The following is a 21,947-nucleotide window of genomic DNA, read 5'->3' as shown; positions in this document are numbered from 1 at the left end:
AAAAAATTCTTTCTGAATCTTTTAAAAGTGTTTTGGGGTAGCTCTGTGGGGTAGTGAGGGGCTCTGTGCTTTCTTTCCAGTGTGGAGGGTCTCTGCAAACAACAGGGCTGGCAGAGTCACAGCCCAAGTAAGGCAAGAAGAAAACCTGGCTCAGCATGACTCACTAGCCGGTGTTGGTTCAAACGCCTAGAGTCTCTGTGGTGGTTTGAATGAAAATGACTTCCATAGCTCATAGGGAGTGAACACTATTGGGAGATGTGGCCTTGTTGGAATAGCTGTGGTCTTGTTGGAGGACATATGTCACTGGGGGCGGGCTTTGGGTTTTAGAAGCCCAAGCCGAGCCCAGTGTCTCTCTCTTCCTGCTCTCTGCTGATCCAGATATAGAACTCTTAGCCTCTTCTCCAGCACCCTGTCTGCCTGTGTGTCACCATATTTACACCCTGTTGATAATAACTAAATCTTTGAACTGTAAGCCAGCCCCAGTTAAATGTTTTCCTTTATAAGAATTGCCTTGGGTGTGGTGTCTCTTCCCAGCAATAGAACTTTAGCTAAGACAGTCTGATATAGGGCTGTTTATTTTAGACATATTCTTATTTCTTTGTTTTCAAGACAGAGTCTCACTATGGAGCTATGGTTGTCCTGAAACTCACTATGTAGACCAGTATGGACTTGGACTTAGAAATCTGCCTGCCTCTGCCTCTCAAGTGCTGGAATTAAATGTATGTGTGCCATTACACCCAACATTGAGCATATTTAAATGCAGAACAATTTTGGAAAAAAGTTTCCTGGTAGCAGCTAACTTAATTTAGTGTGTACAATAAAGCTGAAAGCATGATTTCACTGAAACTCTTTTGCAAGTACATGTGGCCTCTTCTGTAAAGATGAGTTCTACATCTTAAGGACCTAAGGGAGGATCTGGTGTGGTCTCCATTATAGATAGAGCACAGAAGTAACCAGGCTACAAAGCACATGTGACATCTCCAATAAGGATGGGTTCTAGTGACTGAGGAACAGTGCTCGGTGGGAGACAGAGTCTGGGGTAAACAAGAGTCTGGGGAATCAGGTGTGGTCTGGCCCTAACAGTATCACAGGTCACCAAACTATCAACCACATCCAATCCCAGCCGTCTGGGCAGAAAACAGGTCACACATTTCTTCTGTTGAAGAGCCAACCCTTCATGTTTAATGGTCCTGGTTTCCCTAGTTCTTATCTGTGAGCACAGGGACTTCTATGCTCCCAACATCCAGGCAGTTGGGGCTGGAGAGCCGGACAGAGGTTTTCCGTTAGCTGATGAAGGCAGTGGGCAGAGACATGGCTCCCCAAAGATGCCACACACTGATCTTCAGAACCTGTGAAAGTGTTAGGCCACACGACAAAGAACTATGGTTGAGATGAACCCGGGCTGTTGTCAATTGACTTTGAGATGGCCCAGGATTATCCGGGTGGACCCAATACAAGCATGAGGTCCTTAAAGGTGGGGGCAGGGGTGGAAGAAAACAACACTGTATGGTGACTTGGGAAAGGCTTGGCTTTGCCGTTGCTGGGTTTGAAGCTGAAGCAGTTATGAGTCAGAGAGCGGTTGCAAGAAGCTGATGAAGACTAGATTTTAAATTCTCCCGAGCCTTCAGGGAGAGGAAGACAGCTTTGTCATAGCCCATGGGGCACAATGTCTGAGTTATGACTTCCATTACTGTAGAATAATAGATTATTTGTGATTTCAGGCATGAAATACATTTTTACTTGTTATGGTGGCTGTAGGGAACAAGCCACACAGTCTTCTTCAAGTTCCTGTATAACCCGCACTCACACCTGTCTGATCTACCCGACTTTATCCCTCTGTCTTCTGCTCTCGTTAGAGCAATTTTCTCCCTGTGTCCAAGGGTTCACATATTCCGCCCCTACCGCTCATACACACATACCCGCTAGTTATTGTCCCATCTGTGAAATTCTATGGTTGGGAAAGAGTTGTCTCTCTTGGTGTACTGAATACAGATGGGCAATATTCCCTTCCCCAGGAACTGCCAGACTAACTGACTGTACCTGGTCCATCAGATAAATAAATCTCTTCAGAGATTTCTATCAAAATGGTTTGCATTTCTGCTGTGCCTGACCCTGAGGTCACGAGGACAAAGGGCTGACTTTATGTGCCTGCAGATTGGCTAGCTTGAGGGCACACACACACACACACACACACACACACACACACACACACAGTAATAGTTACAAAGAAGCGTGCCGAGCCATAGGAAATGAAGACAGAGAGTTCCTGAATGCCTACGAGAGCTAGGTGCCCGGTCCCAGGTTGGAACTGGGTGAAACTGCCCAGACAGAGAGATGAAGTGACCCATGGAGGATGCGTTCACAGGGCAGCAGAAGGATGAAGAGAGGTTCTTTGGGGTAGAGTGCCGCTGGCTCAACCCTAACGCCACCACTAGAGAGGCCAAAGGAAGCATGTTGCCTTTCACGCAGGGCTGCAAGCTGTTTGGCAGAATAGCAGAGACATCAACTACCCCAGGTGGTGAAGGAGGGCAAACCAGGGTGGAACAATTAGTCAAAGTCAGCTCCCAAAAGGCTTTACCAGGGGTCCTAAGTAGTTAGTTCATAGGGAGCCACCCGCCCCCTCTCCCCCAGTAAGGGAATGGTATTCATTTTAGGGATATTCTGCTGCTTGTTACAGGGAGATTAGCTGTGGGAGAGCTGAAGTGAAGGAGGCAGAAAGAGAATACGTAAGGCTGTGGTCTGGGGAAGCCATTGCATCCTGAACTAAGGCTCCATTGCTAACTCGGAGGGAAACAATTGGCCTGAGAAGTGTTTAGGAAGAAAATCAACAGAAAGAATGACTGGGCCATCAAGAACACTGCTCTCTTAGATAGGAACGTTGATTGTATGAGGAAAATGAGAAGTTTGGTTTAGGGTTGCGTCTGAAGTGCTCATAGACTGTGGCCATGGGCATATTGAGCAGTTGGTGTTAACCTTGGGCAAAGAATTTCGGCTGGGGACAATTTTGGAAGAGTTGTTACAGGCGAGGGAGGAGGATGAGAACAAGGGCAAAGCTCCGTAAGTCTGTAGGATGGGAAGAGATGGTACAGGGGGTTTAGGAGACACACATGACCCAAGCCCCCCAGTGTCTTAGCTTGGGGTCCTATGATAACACACCACAGACTCATAGCAAAGAGTTTCTTCCATTTTTGGAAGTTGAGCGGTCCAGGACCAAACTTTTAGGTGAGGATTCTCATCCTGCTTTGAGATGGCAGCTGTGTCCTGTTTGTCCGCACCTGGTGGGGAGCAGGGTCCAAGGAGAGTACCGTCCGTTTCTTCCTTTCCATGAACAGCTGTACTCTCCTGACATAGTCACTCAAGGGTCCCCCACTCCTAATACCATTATGTTGGGAGTCAAGAGTTCAACGTGTGTGTTTGAGAGGAGCATTCAGTCCATAGTACCAGGGATGAGAGGGACAAGGATGTGACAAGAAGGTTTCCGCAGCATGGAAAGTCATTGAGAGGCCAAGTCAGGTGACAAGCATTTGTATGGTCTAAGTGACCTTATTAAGGAATTCTACTGAAGTCTGAGACACCAGAGTTAGACAATAAATGGGAGGTGAGAAACTTCAAGGGGTGGGGCTGTGAGAAGTTAAAGGTGGAGACAGTGGTAAATTGGGAGTCAGTTGGACCATCTTTGGGGAAAGCCAAGAGAGGGAGAAAGTAAAGGAAGAGAGTTCTAGAAACCAGTAAAGCAGATGAATCTGGTACAGGGAGGGAATCTAGCTTTAGATGAGCAGGGAACCCTTCCTAGCTGAGCCATGATACTGGGAAGTTTATAAGGTATGAGGTAGGGTTGACTACAACGGCTTAACGGACACAGTCAATAGCCTTTGTATAAGAGGTAGAAATCATACTTCATAGACGACGGATGTGGAGGGAAGAGGCTTGGCAGTGAAGTCTATGTCTAGGGTTACGCATAGAACAGAATAGGGAGAATGTTCTGGAAGCTACCAGAGTCTAGGATGTCAAGAGCATAGAGCTTTGGGACAGGGACTTCATTTTGGCATGCTGACAGCAAGATTAGAGTGCAGAAGGACCACTGAGCGAGGGGCCGCAGCTCTTGGTCTGTATTCGGTTGGCGATTGCAGTCACTTCTGTAATTGCTCTGCTTTGCTGTCAATAAAGGGCAGGCCGAGGGCAGCCCTGACCGTGTCAACTGCTCGCCTGGTGGGGACAATGCTCCCTCTGAGAACAAAGTTTAGGGAAGGAATGAATTCATATTGTACACGACCCCCTAGTGGGTATACAAGGTATGGACACACCAGCACATACACGATTTTGGCCTGTTAGCTGTTGTACCTGGAATTTACCTAAGGTCAAGAATAATTCCTATCGGGCTGGAGTTGGAGCTCAGTGGCAGAGCACTTGCCTAGCATACGTAAGACCTCGGTTCAGCTCCTAGCCCCATAAACTCATAAAGAGAATAACAACTTGTTGGAAAATATGAGTAGAATTTTTGAAATGCTGAGCCACTGAAGGCAAGATTGAGAGCCCCTTTCCAAAATGATCAACACAACAGAAGTCTCCATTTAATTCCATGGTTTGAATTTGACATGCTCCTCACAGACTCACATGTTTTAACACTCGATCCTTAGCTGCCAGGGCTGCTTGAGAAGACTGTGGAACCTTTGGGGTGGGTGGAATGGCTGGTGGACGTAAAGAATTTGTGCGCAGAATTTTGAGGTTCATAGCTTACCTTGCTTCGTGATCCACTGCCATGTGAACAAGCCATGCTTCAAGATCCTTCTGCTGTCACATATAGTCACTTGGCCATACTCTTGGGTCCCAGCAGGATTTGTTTGGAAAGCATGGGCCCAATCATATCTGTCTCCCTTAAGCTGCTTCAGTCAAACACTGTCTTGGTGATGGGAAAATCTGACAAGGACGTTCACTGAACTCTCTGTCACTTCCTGTGGACGCTGTGATAAATAACCACCAACCTGTTGGCTTAAAATAATAAAAGCTTATTCTCCCACATTTCTGCATCTGAAGTCCAGAATCAAGGCATCAGTAGGGTTACTTCTGCTCTAAATGCTCTAGTGGGAATGCCTTCATCCAGTGTGGCTGCCTTCATCCAGTGTGGATGCCTTCATCCTGTGTGGATACCTTCATCTAGTGGGGATGTCTTCATCCAGTATGGATGCCTTCATCCAGTGTGAATGCCTTCATCCAGTGTGGATGCCTTCATCCAGTGTGGATGCCTTCATCCAGTGTGAATGCCTTCATCCAGTGTGGATGCCTTCATCCAGTGTGGATGCCTTCATCCAGTGTGGATGCCTTCATCTAATGGGGATGCCTTCATCTAGTGGGGATGCCTTCATCTAGTGGGGATGCCTTCATCCAGTGGGGATGCCTTCATCTTGTGGGGATGCCTTCATCCAATGGGGCTGTTGCAAGGAGAGAGGGCCTGCTTATTTTTCCTGGCTGCCTAGCTAGTTTACACCCAAAACAATCATACAGAAATTGTATTAATTAAAATACTGCTTGACCATTAGCTCTAAGTTCTTATTGGCTAACTCTTACATCTTAATTTAACCCATTTCTATTAATCTGTGTATCACCACATGCCAGTGGCTTACCAGCAAGATTCTAACTGGTGACCGTCTCAGACGGGAGGATCCATGGCTTCTTCCACTCTGCCCCTCTTCCCAACATTCAGTTCTGTCTTCTCCGCCTACCTAAGTTCTACCCTATCAGGCCCAAAGCAGTTTCTTTATTCATTAACCAATGAAAGCAACACATGAACAGAAGAACCTCCTACACCACGGGGGATGCCTTCATCCAGTGGGGGTGTCTTCATCCAGTGGGGATGTCTTCATCTAGTAGGGATGCCTTCACCCAGTAGGGATGCCTTCACCCAGTAGGGATGCCTTCATCCAATGAGGATGCTTTCATCCAATGGGGAAGATGGGGGATTACCCTCCTTATGCTGTGAATATGTTTTATTAGCATTGGTTAATAAAGAAGCTGTTTCAGCCTTTGGCAGGGCAGAATATAGCCAGGCTGGAAGAGATATATAGAGAGAGTAGGTATAGTCAAGGAGATGCCATGTAGCTGCTGAAGGAGAAGGACCCGGAAACTTTCTGGTAAGCCACAGCCTCATGGCGATATACAGATTAATAGAAATGGGTCAATTTAAGATGTGTTAGTTAATAAGAAGCCTGAGCGAATAGGCCAAACAGTGTTGTAATTAATATAGTTTCTGTGTGAATATTCAGGCCTGGGTGGCAGGGAAGTGAAAGAGCAGTCTCCTTCTTCATGGGATGCCTTTATCCAGAGGGGATGTCTTCATTTAGTGGGGGTGTCTTCATTTAATGGGAATGCCTTCATCCAGTGGGGATGTCTTCATTTAGTGCAATGTCTTCATCCAGTGGGAATGTCTTCATCGGTGGGGATGCCTTTATCTAGTGGGAATGTCTTTATCCAGTGAGGATGTCTTTCATCCAGTTGGGATGACTTCATCCAGTGGATAAGCCTTCATCCAATGTCAGTGCTCTCATTTAGTGGGGATGTCTTCATCCAGTGGGAATACTTTCATTTGGTGGGAATGTCTTCATCTAATGAGGCTGTCTTCATCTAGTGAGGATGTCTTTATCTAGTGAGGATGTCTTCATCTAGTGAGGATGTCTTCATCCAGTGTGGATGCCTTCATCCAGTGGGGATGCCTTCATCCAGTGGGGATGCTTTCATCCAGTGGGGATGCCTTCATCAGTGGGTATCATTCACTGGGATGCCTTTGTTGCCTCTTCCAGCTTTTGGTGGCTTCAGGTATCCCTGACTTGCAGTGGATGACCTCAGTCTTTGCCTCCATGTCTGTGCAGACATCTTTCCTGTCCTATCTTGTCCTTATCCACTTTTCCTCTGGATTTGTGTCTCTCCTCCTTCTGCTTCTTATAAAGGAACATGTCATTGAGAGCCCATTTGGGTAATCCAGGAGGAGCATATCACAATATTGCTAATTATCCCTTCAAATACCTAGCTATACATGAGGCCCCACAGGTTCTGGGTGGGCATAGATTTTGTGTAGGAGCATTCCCCACTCACTGCAGACTCCCAACAGATTTAAATCTTTGGATCCATGAATTAGAGTCTCTTTCTAAACATTTGTATATATTTAAATAAAATTTTAAATGCATTTAAATGTTTGATCAATTTATATATACTGTAATATATACACATGCACATAGCATACACACATATTAATATATAAATATGTATATACATTATATATATATACACCCATATACACATACACACATTAGGTTTGTTTCCTTGCCTTTCTCACAAAATTGTATTGAGCTCTCAGAATTCAGTAACTAGGACTGAGGTTTGTGTGAGGATCTTCTTGACCATGGGCCAAAAAAATAATAGGTTATGAACATTAGTAATTTAGCAATGTCTAGCTTCATGTATAGCAGATTTAAGCTTTGTGTGTCCCTTTGTGTTTAAGAAATCTAAAGAGGGTCTGGAGAGATGATGTCTCAGTGTTAAGAGCACTGCTTGCTCTTCAAGAGGACCCAGATTGAATTCCCAGCATCCACATGATCTTCAAAAGGATCTGTAAGTCCAGTTTCCGGGGATATGATGCCCTCTTCTGGTGTCTTCTGGCACTGCAGGCACATGGTACATAGCCATACATTCAGGCAACACACACACATAAAATATAAACAAATAAATCTTTAAAAAAGAATTCTGAAGAAAAAAATCCAAGAGGCAGAAATATGCAAGTCTTCTTATGCTTCCTTTATGGCCTTGACTTAGTTATGACTCTCAGAGACATTTCAATAACTTCCCTTTGCCTTTGGAGACAATGGTTGATAAGATCGACCAAAAGTTTCAGAATTAATATAAAAAGACCCACAAAGACACACCTGAAGCTTGACAATGCTTTGCAGCGATACAGCTCACCCATGTAGCAGCCCGTGGACTTCTATGTATGCAGGCAGGTCAGTGATTGACACGCACAACCCAAGCGATCCCCGCAGCATGGGTTTCTGTTGCAGCTGAGTGTAACATCCTGTCAACAATTCTCTCACAGACTGGAATACTTCATCAAAATAATGAGAATCCAGAAACATCTCTTATGCACGGTGATCACAAAAAATGCGTTTTTATGCCTTCCGGTGATAATTTTGCTTATGATCTTCAACCACCTCTTTGTCTAGTCGTTAATTCTCACTTTTACTCTGGTCTCCACTTGAAAATGCTTAGACAGTATTCCTAATAGCAAGTTTTACTTTGTAAAATACAAATTAATTTTATAGAAGAACCCAGAAATCTCTCCCACGTCTCAATTTCTGCTGCTGAGGTCACCTTTTGTGGATATCAGGTTTCTCAAATTAACAGCATGCTGGAGGAGAGAAAAACCCTGGACAGTTATCAAGATTTAAAAGGTTAGTTTAGGCCACACAAGACTTATTTAATTTATACAAATTTCAAGATCTCTCTCTCTCTCTCTCTCTCTCTCTGTGTGTGAGTGAGTGAGTGAAGGTGCCCATGTGTGTGGAGGTCAGAGGTCAACCTAGGGCATCTTTCCCCAGAAGTCATTCACCTTGTTTTTTCTTTTTATTTATTAAAAATTTCCACCTCCTCCCCTCCTTCTATTTCCCTCCTCCTCCCCCTCCCTCTCCAGTCCTAAGAGAAGTCAGGGTACCCTGCCCTGTGGGAATTCCAAGGCCCTCCCCCTCCATCGAGGTCTAGGAAGGTAAGCATCCAAACAGTCTAGGCTCCCAAAAAGCCAGTACATGCAGTAGAATCAAATCCCAGTGCCATTATCATTGGCTTCTCAGTCAGCCCCCATTGTCAGCCACATTCAGAGAGTCCGGTTTGATCACATGCTCGTGAGACAGAGTCTGTTACTGGGAGCTGGGTCTCACCAATTTGACTAGGCTGGTTGACCAGTTAACCCCAGGGATCCTCCCATCTCTGCCTCCCCAGCCCTGCGATTATAAACACACATGTGAGCTTTCTACATGGTGTTGGGTGGACCTCAAGTCCTCACGCATGCACGGGAAAGGCTCTGCTGGCTGAGCAGCTTCTTAGAGTCCAGGATATTTTTATTCATGTGCAGAATTAAGACTCTGGGCCTGAAGCTAGACTACGGACTCGTTTACCTAACACACACATTTGTGGGATCTCTGTGTGCCAGCTGGTCATTAGCAGAGGTGGGGTGGGGTGGGGGTGGGGGTGGGATGGGGCAGCTCAGGTCCTACTGTGTGGGTCGTTCTCCAAGCCTATCCACTCTGCATCAGCCTTTCTTCCTCTCATCGACTGCCATCACACCCGAGTCAAAGCTGGGTGCCTCCAGGGCCTCCCAGTCTCTGTGGTCTCCCCACCTTCAGCCACGCTCCTTCGCGGCATCCTCTCAACATTTCCTCCTCCACCCCTGAAGTTTCCTGGTACTCCTATAAGTGAAGCCGAAGTTCTTAGGTGTTGTCAAGGTCTTCGGTAACTTCTCCTGACTCTCATGTCTAATTTTATCTCTACCTTCCCACATGAATCCCACCGTTTGTCATTCTTGTCTCCCCATTCTTCCTCAAACACACTTCATTCTCAATTGCTGGGCCCCCCCCTCACCGCCTTCCGCCCACCCCTAATACTGTGCGTCTCCAACAAAGCCACAGACTCTCCCGGAAGACATCCCTGGAACCCACAAGCCATATTCTCATTCCCTCATTACTTTCTGAGGCCTCTACTGGAATTTTGCATAAGTACTGGTGAAATTTTTGGTCAACTTGACACAAAGTCAGGTCATCTGGGAAGAGAAAACCTCAAAGGAGAAAATGCCTCCATCAGATTGGCCTACGGGAGGCAAGTTGGTGGGCTGTTTTCTTGATTTCTGATGGATGTGGGGGGACCCAGATGACTGCAGGCAGTAACACCCTCGGTCCTAGGCTGTGTAAGAAAGCAAGAAAGATAAGCAAGCCAGAGAAAGTAAGACAAGGAAGCAATGCTCCCCACCTACCCACCATGGCCTCTGCTTCAGATCCTGCCTCCAGGTTCCTGCTTTAGCTCTGGCCCAGGCTTTCCTCAGCGATGGAGAGTGACCTCGGAGCTGGGACGTGACACAGATCCTCTCCTCCCCAAGTTGCTTTTGTCCATTGTGGGCGTCGCAGCAATAGAATAAAGCAGTGCAGACTGGAGGACTGGCTCCATTATTAATGTCTTCCCTTGTGAAGGTTAGGGCTCGCAGATTCAGCACTTTTGGTAGCTTGTTTGTTTGATCGGTTTTTCAGACAGGGTCTCACTGTGTATCCTGGCTGTCCTGGATCTCACTCTGTAGACTAGTCTAGCCTTGAAGTCACAGAGGTCCACCTGCCTCTGACTCCCAACGGCTGGCATTGAAGGTGTGCACCTTTCTGCCTGGCCCACATTTGACAGCTTTAAATGCAAAGGTCTTTGACCAGTCCTGACCACAGCCAGGCGCGCAAGAGTGAAATCTGAGATGGAATTCCTGGATAGTCTGAGTTCTCAGCAAGACCCCTGTTTTCCTGGCTGTGTGACCACAGATAACTTACTTACCCTCTCTGAACTTCCATCAATATTGGGTGCCCCAGTTACTTGCTAATCAATTTGAGTAGTTACTTGTTACAGTTATGCGGAGCAGGGTGCTTAAAATAGACCATGGTATGTGGTAAGAGCTCAGGAAATGTTAGCTAGAGTTATGACTTTAGGACATGTGGAAGTCAAACTCAAGCCCAAGGTGTAGTAGCTGGCCTGGAGCAAGCGTTCTGAAGGATTAGCTTGTGCTATTATTTTACATAACATATGAAGAGGCCTGGTAGAAAACAAATTAGCTATGATTATTTCAAAACTATGTAAAATTCATGGGCTAGAATTGTCCCGCGCTTCCGTCTCGCCAGCAAGAACCACGCGGAACACTAGGATCCTTCTGCAGAAAGGCTTTAATCCTCTTGGGAGCTAGAGCATAAGCCACATGGCGGAGACCCAGATAAGATGGAACCCATCCCTTATATAGGAAACAGATCCTGCTCTGGACGTGTCTCTCCTGGATTGGTCAACTGCTCCCAGTCCCAGGTGAAACCTTGGGAGTAGTGGAAAAATACCAACACGTGTGAGCTTTCTAGCTCACCTGACGGTGCAGCGCCATCTATGGTGGAGAGTGTGGTTGCGGCCCTCTACATCTCCCCCTAATTTTACTTCTTTGCAGAAAGGCAACTCCCTAGGAAGGTAAAGATAGAGGTCGCACTTCCCAAAATGAAAACATTAAAATGGGCTTACACGGAATCTGTCCCTAGGCTCATGACACCTGGAACCTATCCGGCCTGCCCTCTGCCAATTTTCTGGGAAAGGGAATATATGGCAAGAAACCCTTAAGCAGAGCGACTTATCTCTCAGAGAGGGCCATTCTCTGTGCGATGCTCTTCAGCTCGACAACCTTCAGGGCTAGCTAAGCCAAGCACTCCACCCTGTGCAATGGACCATAGTCCTAGGGGTGCAGGAGCTGGTTGGCTTAAACCTTACTGCTTTAACATAGATAACCACACATCAGTAGAGGCCCCCTGTTCCAGGGCAGCCAGCGCTTGTGCAATAACCACTTTGTCCCTACGACTTTGGGATTTGAGTCAGCAGACCATCCAGAGGAGAAACACTAATCCATCACATAGGACTGTTCCAAAACATTTCCACCCCCACCCACTCTTTGAAGTAGGGGATGAAGGACACGATCCAGGACTGGAATTCTTCGGCCAAGCTTATGTCCACTCGCGTGGAGTTGATTGTCATGATGGACCGTCTCAAGGAGGACAGCAAGTCATCAAAATTCTCCTGCAAGATACAAAGACAATTCTCGGGACAAGTTAGCCACTTTTATAAAGTTCTCATATGGTACACTGGTCACACAAAAGGCTGGAGTTTTCCATACATAGCCCAATTGGGCAAGCTGCCATAAGCTATCCACCTGTTCTTTATTTTACCTCTAATAGATGTATCTATGGTAGCCTGTTGATCCAGGGCTGTAGCCACTGTGGTAGATACCTGATTGAGGGTCTCTGTTTTTTATGATATAGGCCGTGTTGCCCCAGTGGCGCCTAGGAAAAACCCAGGCCCTGTTTGTTGATATAAGGTTTAAGATTTATTGGCTCCCGTATTCCTTGTCGGTACGGTGGCCTCGGGTTCCAGAGCCCGCCCGCCATCCAAGGGCTGTGCGCGGCTGCACGGCTCCGGGTGTCCCAGGCCAGGAAGTGGCGGCTCCACCCCCAGGCGCCCCTGCCTTCCTTGCGGGGCTAGCCTAGTTCTCTGAGGCTGTGTTGGTGGCGGAGTGTGGCGGGAGCCGACACTCAGACCGAGGCGGCACAGGTGGCAACATCAAGGTCTGCGCCAGAGCCGCTGCGGCTCAAGGGGCCGATGGGAGAGGCGGCGACCAGGGCCGCTTTCCTACTAGCAAACTCTCAACACCTGTGCCATAGCAAAAGCGGCTGTAAACTCTCACAGATCCAGCCAACGACCCAATCACCCCAAAATCCAAGGGACCTTCGCATCCATCTCCCTGCGGAACCTGAAACACCAGACAAGCCAAGCGTATACACAGCAATCTTTCAGGAGGACTTGAGTTCTTAAAATGTTAAGTAGTTCTTAAAAACTTAAGTCGCACTATGTAGATGTAATACGGTACTGCCTGTTTACTGCGTCTAAACCTTAATTGCGCTTTTATTATGATAAATACGACCAGTCCTGCCCGAAGTTAACATCGTTTAGCGTAGCCAAATGGAACCAAGCCATTTTACCCTCAGAGACCAGCACAGTTTTAGGTACATTGTAAGCCTTTTGGCCCGGCTGCCTGTGGCACCGCTCTCATTCTCGGTACAGCTGTGATACCCTCCAGGCCAAGCACCAACCGAGCCTGCGCAATATGCCTCCCACCATAGCCACAGAGCAAAGCACCGCTCCAGCCGCAGCTGCACCCATTCCGAGCCCAAACCGGTGTATGGAGCAAAGCGGAACTCAGAGAAGCAGGCTTGCTGCTCTGCAAGGACCTCATTTAATCTTTTAGGGAATTTGGGCGTCGTTTAGTCTCTTGGCTGCTTCCTGCTGTTATTGGGCCGCTGAATTTTAGGGGTATACACTATAACATTTCAGGAGGTCTCGGTGATTCAAACCATGTGGATCTCAAGCACATACTTAGGCTCCCATCCTCCGTGGAGGCGAAAACAGAACCTCTTTCCCAAAACATCACATCCCTAGCAGTTTCCAAGTTCAAACATCTTTCTCCTATCCAGTACACAAAAGACAACATGAACAACACAACACAAAGCCCCTGACCCTGTAAATCAGCCTTCTCCCCCATCCTTACTCCCTTTAAAATCACTGGGGGGTCCTTTTTAACTTATTTTCTTTTCTGTCTCCCCCATTCTTTACCGGAGGGTCATTTTTAACTTATCTGGGTGCGCGCACAACCTCCCACTGCTGCTCAGTTTCTGATATGCTCTCTGGACTTTAGAACGTACCTCTCTGAGCACGCATGCCTGCAGTTCTGAATCCTCCTTGTGTCCAATGGGTCTCCGGCGGTGCAAAGTTCTTCTTCTTCTTCCCGGGTATGGCACCAGATGCCCCGCGCTTCCGTCTCGCCAGCAAGAACCACGCGGAACACTAGGATCCTTCTGCAGAAAGGCTTTAATCCTCTTGGGAGCTAGAGCATAAGCCACATGGCGGAGACCCAGATAAGATGGAACCCATCCCTTATATAGGAAACAGATCCTGCTCTGGACGTGTCTCTCCTGGATTGGTCAACTGCTCCCAGTCCCAGGTGAAACCTTGGGAGTAGTGGAAAAATACCAACACGTGTGAGCTTTCTAGCTCACCTGACGGTGCAGCGCCATCTATGGTGGAGAGTGTGGTTGCGGCCCTCTACATAGAATTATAATGATCTCTGCTTTATTTGTATATGTATCCAAGTGTGCATTTTTCATGTGTGTATACGTGTGTATGTACACGTGTGTGGAGATGAAGACAGCCAGCCTCAGGTGTTGTTTCTCAGGTGCCATTCATTCACCTTCAGGTGTGTGTGTGCTCATGTGTGTGTGTGTGCTCATGTGTATGTGTGTGCTCACGTGTGCTCATGTGTGTGCGTGTGCTCATGTGTGTGGGTGTAAACATGAAAACATATGTGAATTCATCCACCTTCAGGTGTGTGTGTGTGTGTGTGTGTGTGTGTGTGTGTGTGAGATCATGTGCGTGGGTGTAAACATGAAAACATATGTGCATTCATCCACCTTCGGGTGTGTGTGTGTGTGCTCATGTATGTATGTGTGTGTGTGTGATCATGTGCATGGATGTGTGTACTCATGTGTGTGGTTTTACACATGAATACATATGTGCATTCATCCACCTTCAGGTGTGTGTGATCATGCGCGTGGATGTGTGTGCTCATGTGTGTGATTGTACACATGAATACATATGTACACATGTGCATTCATGTGGAGGTCAGAGGACAACTTTGGGTGGCATTCCTCAGGCACCTGCTACATTTTTGTTGGACATGGGGTTTCTCACTGGTGCAGGACTGGATTGACTAGCCTTGGGGCTGGAGACAGGGCTCAGTGGTTAAAACTGCTTGCTGCTCATACAGAAGACCCAACACCCACAAGGTCACTCCCAACTGTCTGTCGCTATGGTCTCAGGGACTCCAGTGCCCTCTTCTGGCCGCCTTAGGCATCAGGTATGCATGCAGCACACATATGTACTACAGGTAAACATTAGTACTCATAAAATGAGAAGAAAAACGTCTTTTAAGAAAAAGGTCAGACTAATGGTCAGTGAGCTTCCAGCGACCCACCTGTCTCTCTCACCATCACTCAGAGAAGAAGGAAGTTTGCCTAGATTTTTTTTTTTAAACAGGAGTTCTGGGGGATCAAAATGCCGGGTTTCACACTTATGAGCCAAGCACTTTACTGACTCAGCCATCTCCCCAGACCTGCTCTTTGAGACAGGATCCGTCATAGGCCTTTAGTTTGCCAAATAGGCTAGGCCAGCTGGCCAGTGAGCCCGAGGGAGCCACCTGTTTCTGCCTCCCTGGTGCTGAGATCACAAACGTGTGCTACTACACCCGACTCTTCTTTCTTTCTTCCTTCCTTCCTTTCTTTCTTTCTTTCTTTCTTTCTTTCTTTCTTTCTTTCTTTCTTTCTTCCTCCCTCCCTCCCTTCCTCCCCCTTCCTTCCTTCCTTCCTTCCTTCCTTCCTTCCTTCCTTCCTTCCTTTCTTTTCTTTTTTTTAAAATGTGGGTTCTGGGAATCAAACTTGGGTCTTCACGCTTGCCAGGACAAGCACATTATGGACTAACTGCCTTCCCAGCCCCATGATTTCTGTTTTGATAAAGATGAGGAAATTGAGGTTTAAAGAGATAAAAGTCACCCAACCGGGCAAAACAACAACAAGGAAAAGGTGAAGCCCCCCAAAGATTACAGAAGTTCTTCCTGTCACAGCGCCCATGCTGTGCCCATGGTCCTGGAGCAGGCAGTGTGGCTGAGTCTGACCTAACAGTGACAGCAAACGTGGGTTCAGGTCCACACCATCCTGCTTCCCCGCCTGGCTTTACCTCTTGCCCAAGCAGGACATTTAATATTGCAGAGGTTGCACGGTCTTATCTGTGAGGCGGAGACAGTAACACCTCCCTCGTAGGCTGTGGTAGGAATTAAGGAGGTAACCCGAGTCACACTCCTTGCATCCCCTGGACTTTAGGCGCCTTCTTCTTCCTTTGAAAGTTCGAGCAAGACTCCGCTTAGCCTCTTTAATTAGTCTGTGAGATGAACTAAAATACAACATGACTCTGGGCAGCAGCCAATAGGGCCACACATTCCATTGCCCGGACTTTGGGTTATAAATAGACCAACAAGGATGGCACTGGCAACATTTGAACACCTGGCTCCACTTATTTATTCCTAGCCACTGTTCATGTCATAGTTCGGATTGGCTGGAAGACTTCTACAGGTTGTGGCACGTCCGGGCAGAGAAAGTCTTTTGTTAAGCAGTCAGGAGCGAGGGAACCAAAAAAAACGGAGGTTACAAATAAGTTGGGAAAGATCACTAGGGCGTGTGGGGTGCCGGGAATGCTGGGCCTGTGAAGGAGTGCTGAGTGCCTCGCTGAGACTTTTGAAGGTCAGCTCCCTCCCTGCTTGATGCGCACGCCACAGGAATTTTCCAAAGATTGTTTTATTTTAGTCTTTGGACCGAGCTGGTGGTGTCACAATCCGCGGTTGAAAATAGCAGGAATAATTAGGTTAGAGGCGAGCGCGTGTCCCGAGATGTTAATAACGTTACCAGGAATTCATAGAGGAATTTCCTCCCCGAATTCAAAGCTCCCTAAGCAGGCACCACTTGCATTATACAGATGGACTCACCGGCGTCCCGCACAGGCTGCAGGGTTTGTGGAGTCAGCTGAGCAGGGGCTCCAGTTTCTTTCCCTTCCTTCTTAAAAATTTAATAGAGACACGCTACCCGACAAAGTGTGGGATCTTCTTCGAATTCACGGCTCCCTCCTGGAGGACAATGGCTACCCTGGTTTCTCTGTGCTTGCCTGTTCCATTTTTCATTTCAAAGACTCTTGGTAACAGATGTCACTCCCGTTTCATGGGGCTAACTTAGGAATAACATTATTTCCTAGATACCTAGATTTTACTTAGTGTCTCAGTTAGGGTTTCCACCGCTGTGAGTAAACACCATGGCCAAAAGCAACCTGGGAGGAAAGAGTTATTTGGATTATACTTTTAGGTAAAAGGCCCTGGCTGAGGGAGGTCAGGGCAGGAACACGGAGGCAGGACCATCAGCAAAGGCCGTGGAGGGGTACTGCTTCCTAGCTTGTTTGCCCAGGCTTGCTCAGCCCAGTACCACCAGCCAAGAGCTGGCAGCACCCACAATGAGCTGAGCCCTCCAACATCAATTACTGGTTACGAAAATTCCCTCCAGTCTTGTCTACAGCCTGATCTTACAGAGCGTTTTCTTACTTGAGCTTCCCTCTTCCGAGATGACTTCAACTTGTGTCAGGTTGACATAAAACTAGTCACCGTATTTAGTAATTGCGTCAGCATATTTGAAATATTTTACATCTGTGATAAATGGAAGCATCTAAGCCTTAAGAACAAACTTCTTGCCAAGAGTGTGACACATGTCTCTAATCCTAGCACTGGGGAGGCAGAGGGGGCAAGTCTCTGTGAGTTCAAGGCCCACTGGGTCTACAACAAGGAATTCTAGGAGAGTCAGGGCTACATAGGGAGAGCATGCCTCAAAAATAAGTAAGTAAATAAATAAACAAAAATGAGTATAAGACTCTCAAAATAGCTACTTGATAGAACTTGGCTGATTTTACCGCATCGATTAGATTAAACAAGTAGGGTCCTAGTGTTAGACTATCTGGTTTCGGTCTGTTCTATCACTCAGTAGCCCTGTCATCTATGGGTACCTGACCTGTCTGAGAACATCATCTACTTGATTGTGTCTTAGTCAGTGTTTTATTGTCATGAAGAAGCCCCATGACCACCGCACCTCTTATAGAGGAAAACATTTAGTTAGGGCTGGCTTACAAATCAGAGGTTTAATCCATTATTATCAAGGTGGGAAGCATGGCAGCATGCAGGCAGATGTGGTGCTGGAGAAGGAGCTCAAAGCTCTGTCTACATCTGGATCTGCAGGCAGCGGGCAGCGAGAACTGGCTTGAGCTTCTGAGACCTCAGAGCCCACACCCTAGTGACACACTTCCTCCAACATGGTCACACCTCCAAATAGTGCCACTCCCTATGACCAAAGAGTCAAACACATGAGTCTATGGGGGCCATTCCTACTCAGGCCACCATAACAGGTTACACAAAACAATGGATGCCAAGCCCTAACATAAGAGGTGGAACCTGGACACAGAGCTGAGAGTTGGGGAGCTTGCAGCAAGGAGAAGAGGAGAGGGGAGTAGTGAGGGGGAAGGTGAGGAGAGGGGGGAGGTAAGGAAGAGGGGGGTGGTGTGGAGAGGGGTAAGTGAGGAGAAGAGGGGCAGTGAGGAGCGGGTACGGTGAGAAGAAGAGGCACACTCCTGGCTACAGGGAAAATCTCACACTAGAAGCAGAAAAAGCAGATTTCTTTACCTTCCTCTGTCTATAATCAAGGAGACCCATAACCCTAGATAGAAAAACAGTGCTTGGGAAATGCTTGGTTGATTGAATGATTGATTGACTGAGAACCAATCCTTGGAGAGAGGTTTGGAGGCTGCTTGTTTGTTTTCCCGCTGCCCAGACTCCCAAAATAACCACACAGAAACTGTATTAATTAAATCACTGCTTGGCCTTTTAGCTCTAACTTCTTATTGGCTAGCTTTTACATCTTAATTTAACCCATTTACATTATTTTATATTTTACCATGAAGCTCATGGCCTACTGGCAAGGTTCCAGCTTGTCTGTCTCCGGCTCCATGGCTTCTCTTTGACTCTGCCTTCTTTCTCCCAGCATTCAGTTTCATCCCTTTCCCCCTCCCCACACTGCTTAGTTCTACCCTGTCCTATCAACAGGCCAAGGCAGTTTCTTTATTCACCAGTGATATTCACAGCATACAGAGGGGAGTCCCACATCATTGAAGGAACCAGGAAATCAAAATCTTTGTGACAAACCAACCCCTTGGCCTCAGCTGGTAGGTCACAAGTGCCTGAGAGGCGTGTTCACTACTTTTGTAAAGATGTAGCCTATGTTGATTTAAAACAAAAAAAAAGGGGCTGCAGAGATGTCTCATCTGTCAAGAGCGTGTATCTGTTCTCCCTGAGGACCAGAGTTTGATCCCCATCACCCACACCAGGATTACGACCACCCTCAATGTCATCTCTAGGGGATCCAATGCCCCTGGCCTCTTCAGGCACCTGTGCTCACCTGTCCATACCCACACTCCCACAGACACATATACTCACCTGTCCATACCCACACTCCCACAGACACATACACATGACTTAAACATAAATTAAGAGCCATGTCCCTCTTGCAGCTATGTGGGTGTAGTGACCTGATGAACTGTCATAGAGGTTGACAATGGTGGGGGTTAGGGTAACCTTATGGACCTTGTCTTTAAACCCGTACATTTGCCGGGACTGCTGCCCTGTTGTCAGTGTCTCAAGCCCCTTGCAAACCGGTGTGCTGTGCGAACAGGGGATCGGCAAATTAGCTTCAGGGAAGCAGGTTCTATGTGCGTTAACAAAAGCAGAGTTAAATAACACGGGCTTCGGTTTCAGAAGAGTGCAATAGCATCTTGCATGGTGTCCGGAAAAACAGGATTGGTTTTAAGGTGTCCCTGCAGTCAGACCTTCTACCCATGAAGAAAGATGCAGGGACATAATTCCTGATTACTTACACTGGGGGTGTACCAATGATGGGCATCTATTGAGTGTTTCTGATCTGACACCTACCTGTCTTGTCTCTTTCATTCACCCCAAAAGCCCTTGTGACAGTTATCCCGGTTCTGTAGATAAGGAAACCCAAACTGAGACAGGGTCAGTAATTCACTCTGTCGGCAGAGTTGTGTGCCTCATAACCAAGATGCCCTGCTAAATGATGATCTGGTCTGGGAACACACACACCCTGGGCACAGTGCTCCGACAAAGACGGAGTTGGTTGGGACAGTTTCCCCTTCTTGAGGGTCACTGTATGACTGGCGTTGAGTGAGATCAAAGGGTGGGAGGGTGATATATTTGTCCCTGAAGGATTTATAGACTTGTAATCCTTAAGCATAGACTCCAAGGCAAGGAGTTAGGATGTTCTATGGCTTTAGCTGGAGGGGTGTGTGTGACCAGAGAGTGGCAGTCACTGTGGAGCTAAGTAAGACAGACAGGACAGCATTTCTGAGATCCTTCATGAGTCAGAAAAGGGGGAATACTATCAACAATATCTTGTGTACCCACAATCCAATTAAAAGTGGTCCTTTACATCTTTAATTACTGAATTATAAAAAAACCAGTTATAACCCAGTCTGTGTTCCCCATGAGAACGATGGGGCCAGGAAGTCGAGGAAGCTTGTCCACTCTCTCTGCGTGGTCTGCAATTGTCACAGTAGCCCACAAAAATACTTGCTTTTATCACATTTTTTATTAAAATAAAATTTAGCTCTTAATAAAGTTCTTTTGCCCCTAAACTAAAAGTTATCATAGTTGCATTTGTTGGTCCCAAGCATGTGTTGCCTTGGTTTGTTCTCACTGATGTGGCTAATACCAGGACAAAAAGTGACTTGGAACGGAAGTGGTTTATTTAGCTTACAGGTCTCAGCCCATCATTGAGGAACGAACGCCAGAACTCAAGAGAGGAACCTAGAATCAGAAACTGAAGAGGAGGCTATAGAGGAATGACGTTTTCTGGCTTGCTCAACCTGCTTTCTTACAATCAGGACCTTATGGCCTGTCCCTGGGTGGCACTACCCACAGTGGGGTGGGCACCCCCACATCAATCATTAATTGAAAAAATGCACCCCAGACATGACCACAGGCTACTCTGGAGGAAGCAATTCCTCACGGAGGGGGTCTCTCTTTCCAGACGACAAGAACTGTCGCATGTACTCACACAATAGACCACACATCCTTGCAGGCCTGATTCCCAGGTGGAGTCTGAGCAGGAGGCCGGGGAGGGGTGCAGGCTGCGTGCGTGACTGCGTGTGTGAGCGTGGGTGCACGCAGGTCAGTGTGGGTGGAGTTGGAACTCTCTGTCCAGCTTGGTGAAGCAGGGCTCCTTCCTGCTCTGCTCCTGCGCTCTGCACTCTAGGATAGCTAGCCTGGGAACTTCCAGGCAATTCACCCGGCTGCGTCTCCCGATTCGCCATACGAGTCCTGGGATTACAAGATATGTGCTACCGAGTCCTGCTTATGTAGGCTTCGGGGATCGAACTCATCGACAGGCTTGCACAGCAAGTGATTTTACCCATTGAACCATCTCCCGGGCCCAAGTATTTGAATTTTGATGGAAGAAGGAAACGGAACACCATGGCTGAGGTAAATTGCTGGTTTAGAGGTTAAGCTCCATCTAGAAAAAAAGATGGCGTTAATTGAAACACTTTGTGCAGAGACTCATGAAATTTTTCTGGTAAGATAATTTCCATGTTTACCATTCTGAGTCCCTGGCCTTGGACATCTGCCTCACTGAGGGCTTAGGCAGAAAGAAGGGTGCTTAGTAACTGTTGCTCCAGAAAGGTCAAAATGTTTAGTAGACGAAACAAGGCTCTATTAAAATTTAACACATTTGCTAATAGACTAGATAACACATAATAAAAACAAATTAAAACTAGACATTCGCTGCCCTCATGAGCTCACGGCAGTTGTGGCTTTGGACCAGACTGGCCTCAAACTCAACAAAGATCCGTCTGCCTCTGCCTCCCGAGTGCTGGGATTGAAGGTGTGCGCCACCACTGCTTGACTATGCTAGGAGCCACACTCTTCGAGAAATCTGACTCGCCCCCATTGAGACATCAATAGTTCCTCAACGAGGGGTGGGGTGGGCTCTAGTCATTCCCAGCCTCGCCAAGCCACATCCACTTCTTGCTAGAATGTTAACTGACCCACTCCTGTGAGGTTCTACCCAGTTCAGGGAAGGCATTGGATAACTTCCGACTTAGGGAAGAGTCGAGCCATCAGATGCTCACAATGACAGACCCTGACAGATTCGCAATCTTACCATTTCCCCCTTTACTGAGGTGACCGCCCTTTATGATTGGCATTTTAACTGTACAGGAACTAAAGCTCATGGAGGCACAATTGTTAACGGACAGGAACAGAATTTCAGTGCTTGAGTGTCTGCCTCCAAGGCTAATACTGCTATTTGTGATTTGTAAGCACTCTCTCACAGACTTTGCCAGAACGGTGTCTGGAGTCAGGCAGGCTTATCACCTACAGCGAGCCTGACAGGCACAATCCAAAGCTCTGAATAATGACGACGGGGTGTCTGTCA

General features: G+C 47.2%; 2 long non-coding RNA genes across 2 annotated transcripts in view; one reads left to right on the top strand and one right to left on the bottom strand.

Annotated features, from left to right (window-relative positions):
- The window catches only part of LOC125394097 (uncharacterized), a 57,901-nt gene that overhangs the window by 29,651 nt on the left and 6,303 nt on the right, over nucleotides 1–21,947 (top strand). The window lies entirely within an intron of this gene.
- On the bottom strand, nucleotides 10,929–15,080 carry LOC148118804 (uncharacterized). Its single transcript, XR_015735766.1, has 2 exons — nucleotides 13,509–15,080; nucleotides 10,929–11,829 (listed from the first exon to the last, which is right to left on the bottom strand). It is a non-coding gene; the product is annotated as an uncharacterized LOC148118804 (long non-coding RNA).

The sequence above is a fragment of the Myodes glareolus genome, chromosome 20 (assembly GCF_982192425.1).
Source record: "Myodes glareolus chromosome 20, mMyoGla1.1, whole genome shotgun sequence".
Taxonomy (NCBI): Eukaryota; Metazoa; Chordata; class Mammalia; order Rodentia; family Cricetidae; genus Myodes; species Myodes glareolus.
Note: the sequence above shows the minus strand (reverse complement) of the source record. Positions and strands in the feature narration are given on the sequence as shown.